Source organism: Piliocolobus tephrosceles, chromosome 12 (genome assembly GCF_002776525.5).
Source record: "Piliocolobus tephrosceles isolate RC106 chromosome 12, ASM277652v3, whole genome shotgun sequence".
NCBI classification, from domain to species: Eukaryota; Metazoa; Chordata; class Mammalia; order Primates; family Cercopithecidae; genus Piliocolobus; species Piliocolobus tephrosceles.
This window is the reverse complement of record NC_045445.1, coordinates 97,554,565-97,559,211: the sequence shown is the minus strand read 5'-3', so window position 1 is coordinate 97,559,211 and position 4,647 is coordinate 97,554,565.

The window sequence follows — 4,647 nt, the reverse complement described above, 5'->3', positions numbered from 1 at the left end:
ACGCCCGGCTATTTTTTTGTATTTTTAGTAGAGACGGGGTTTCACCATGTTAGCCAGGATGGTCTCGATCTCCTGACCTCGTGATCCGCCCATCTCGGCCTCCCAAAGTGCTGGGATTACAGGCGTGAGCCACCGCGTGCGGCCACATATTTAATTTTTTAATTATGTAATACTTTCACAGAATTTTAAAAAATCAGCAAATAACAAAAGGTATAGATTAAAAAGTCCCCATCCTGCCCCAGGATCTTGCATCCCTAGCTCCCTAGTTCCCATTCCTAGATTAGGAAATTCAACATTCAAATGAATAAAGCAAGTTTCTCATGATACAGTGTGTATATGAAGAGGCAGGGATGCTGTATTAGCAAATAAGCTCAATATATTATCGTCAGAGCTAGGAGAGAAATCTGTTCTTCATGTGAATCAAGCTTTCTCTGACTTGTTCAGGGCCTCAGATATACTGTTCTCACTAACTGGAAAATTGCCCTCCCCTTTCCACCTGGCTGTCTTTTTAATGTCCCTTCAAGTCTCAGCTGATAAATCTCTTCCTCCAAGAGGCCACCGTAAACTAGCAGGGATTTCCATCCTGTGCTATCTCAAAGCACTCTGTATTTCTTGTATCTCAGAGAGCACATATACCCTTTGCTGTAGCTTCTTTTTTCTTTTCTGTTTCTTAGCAAACAGCACAAACCTAGCATGAAGCTTGTTCATTTCTGCATCTTAGAATCTAACATGATGCCCAGCCAGCAGGTTTGGGAAAATCTATCTCATTTGGGTCACAAAGACCAATACAAAAACTTTGTTCCCATCATTTCCTCATCATCCAACATAGATTAGAGCTATTTGAAAGGCACAAATAAAGGAGTTGACTTTTTAGTGGATGGAAAATGGTAAAAGTTTATTACTAATATCTGAAGTGGACTAAGATGTTACTCAGGGTTAAAAAATGTATTTAGAAATAGAATTTGAGACTTCTGGAAATGGTTTCCTTACTCTTAAAAAGAGACATAAAGGGTTGGGAGCGGTGGCTCACACCTGTAATGCCAGTACTTTGGGAGGCTGAGGTGAGCAGATCACGAGGTCAGGAGTTCGAGACCTGCCTGGCCAAGATGGTGAAGCCCCATCTCTACTAAAAATACAAAAATTAGCTGGGCACAGTGGCAGGTGCCTGTAATCCCAGCTACTCAGGAGGCTAAGGCAAGAGAATTGCTTGAACCCGGGAGGTGGAGCTTGCAGTGAGTCGAGATCGTGCCACTGCCCTCTAGCCTAGGCAACAGAGCAAGACTCCGTCTCAAAAGAAAAGAAAAAAAAGACCTACAGGAGAAAACAACCTTTTTCTTTTCTTTTTCTAATTAAGAAAACACATTGATTTTTCTATTACTCAAGGTTTAATCAAATAAACAAAACCAGCAGGAGATACACATATATACACACACACACATTCAAGGGACTGGCTTACATAATTGTGGGGGCTGGCTATGTAAGTCCGAAGTCCATAGACTAGCCAGTCAGGAAGTAAAGATCATGAGTAGGCTAGAGCCTCCTCAGGTATGGGATGAAGGTGGTTTCTACAGGTACAAGTGTCTCTTTTCCCAAAGAAGGCCTAAGCCCCTTTTTAAGGCCTTCTAACTGATTAAGTCAGGCCCACCCAGGACAATTCCTCTAACTCAAAGTCAACTGATTAGGGTATTCTAGTACATCTGGAAAATTCCTTTGCAGCAGAAGCTATATTCATGTTTAAATAACTGGGAGTAGTGTGTATAGAACACACTAGAACAGTAGAATGGCTGCTACTTCCCTTCCATCTTCTAATTCATTCAAGAGATTATCTCTAGTAGTCCACCTATCAAGAAACATTATAGAAAGTTAATTCTGGGGAATATAATTTTGCCTACCCAAGTTGACACACCACAGTGTGTTATTATATCCTCCACAGAATGCACCATCCAGGACTTTTCCCAGAACTTGATGAGAGGTAGACTTGTTTTGGGAGATGAGCAAAGGAATTATGAAAGTTTATTTCTTCTTTGTTTTAGGCAACCTTCTTTTTATACTGGAAGCAGTTGTGCCTAGAATTGATGCCTGGAAGTCTTATTGCAAAGAAAACATTCTAACCGAAGAATCTTTTGATGTCAGAGGGCTCATTTCCTGGAACTCCTACAGACAGAAATCTTCTGACTTCAGGAAACCCAGACACGTTGAAGAGAAGTCAGCCAAGATGCGGGCTTCCCAAATAACCTATCCAGAATAGTACAGTTTCTTCCAATACCCACTGGAGGTCACAACTTCACTGCTGATATCATCAGCCATTGTCCAGTGGGAATAGAAGTGAATCCTTTACAGCCTATTTTAAGTCCTCATAGCACAAAGTACATCAATATAAAATAGGTCCAGGACTTAGTTGTGTGGTCAAAAGGGATAAGATAGAAAGGACAATGATCCTTCTTCCATGATCTATATCATCACATCCTGACCTGTGACTGGACTAGAACCCCAGTGGCTCCCCCCATACTGATGTGAATGGCTCTTCTTGAAGCATGGCAGGTATGCTTGGGTGCCCAAGATTCCTGTCCAGGAAGAGCAGTAAGAGTAGTGTTAAACCTAGGGCCTCGTTGCAATTGGATTGATTGAACCCAAGCTGTAGCAGCGATAGTTTATTTATGTCCACTTACAAACTCTTGGCATTCAGAGAAAATGCAGGATTTCACTGCTCCTGGAGGGTGAGTTTGGAAATCTGCAATTGCACTATTTTTAGGCAGAACAGAGGAGGTTCTGTTTATTTTTGGTTAATTACTAATACTTTATATTGCCTCTACAGCCCCTCCCCCATCCATTTCCTCAGACATGGAAATTTTGCTGTCTCTGAACCCCTTCTTTGGGCACTGTAATACCAAAAGCCAGCACTAAAATACAGGGATCTTCCTTAGAATGCAGCAGGAAAAGAAAACAATTTCTTTCCCGTATCTCGAAAGGAGACACATATTAGTTTTATCATATAGTGGTAGTCAGCTATAGCACCTCTGCTATTTTTCAGATTTTTAAGAATTTTACAACTATTTGTTTTTCATTGTATTTATTTTTAGTTATATTCTATGACATGAAACATTAGTTTTCCATTCTTGATCATGATGTGGGGCTTCTTTTAAACTGTATTTAAACTTGAAGTTTATATGGTTTCAATGGAAATATTAATCAAATGATTCTTCAGGCGGTATTTGGATATGTTAAAAATCCTGAAGATGATACATGAATGACCAAGATCTGGGAAAAGCAACTTTGATTCACTGTGACAGTTACCATGTGCAATGCCTCAGTAAAAGGAGTCAAAGTTCTTCTTCCTCAGTACCTCATAACTCACCACAATAGTTGATCTGGTACCTGGTACACAAAGCTACACATTGGTACTAATAGTGGTGGCACTTGTTTTTCTCATTCCACACTGCGTTAGGGAGCTTGTTTTCCTATCAGTGTCACTACTAAGGTTAATTAATTAATTCAACAAATAGTCAGTATGCCTATTAGGTTTCAACTAATGACCTGTATGCCAGATCTGTAAATTTCAAGGAAATATGGTCTTTGTCCTATGTACAGAAACAGGGGAGCACAAAGAAGGGACATAGAGAAACAGGAGAGAAGCGAAATAGAGAAGATGTGGCTACAGAAGTTGGAGGAAAACCAGCAGGACTATCTCTTGTGAATACAAGAGTGCTTACCTGTACTTGACAATTCCATTGATCCCTGGGTTCACACCATCAAATATAACTATGTAAGCCTGAATGATACTTATGACTTTTACCTACAAAATAAAATATTCTAATTAGCATGCCTATATATACCCATTACTCTGCATGTGGGAAGCAATCAGTGAATTATTCAGTTCAGTCTCATCAGGAGGAAAATCACACTAACAGATACACTCAGATATATTAAGAAATCAAGAATTCAAGAATATACTGGCTCTGGAAATTATGAGAAGTATGGGGTTGAAATAACATAGACCCTTCTCTTAGTGAAGAAAATTGGAGTTGAAAGATGTCCTGTAGTCAGTTGTTTAAAAGATATTATTACCAATTAACATATAATCAGTACAATAACTACTAAACTTTATTGGGTGTGTAGAATATTCTGTATTCTTCATAGAATAAATGTTTACTGAAGACCCTCAGAGCACTAGGTTCTAGGTACTGCGGGTACACATGATGATTCAAGTTTGGTCCCAGGCTCAAAGAGCCCACAGTCTAATGGACACAGATAATTACAGTACTGATGTATGGGAAGCAGGAAAGCTATGAGAGCAGGGGATGTTGGGAAAACAGAGACGGGCCCCTTTAATTCATGTGGTCTCATTAGGGGGCTTGTTTAGGAGGTAGGTGCTATTGTTATCTCCATTTATCCGATGAGAAATTAACAGGGAGAATAGTACCTGGTTTATGGCAAGCACTTAATACACATTCCTTTAAGGAATAAGTCGATGTTAAGCAACTTGCTCAAGAAAACACAACTAGTTAGTGCTGGAGTTTTTCAACCCCAAATCTAACTGCCTCAAAGCCCTGTGCTGCTTCCAGTATGCTGATCTCTCTCTTTGCCAGTAATGTCACTCATATTGTGGAGAGCTACTCTCTCTCTCTGAGGATTCGACCTCCCATAGAG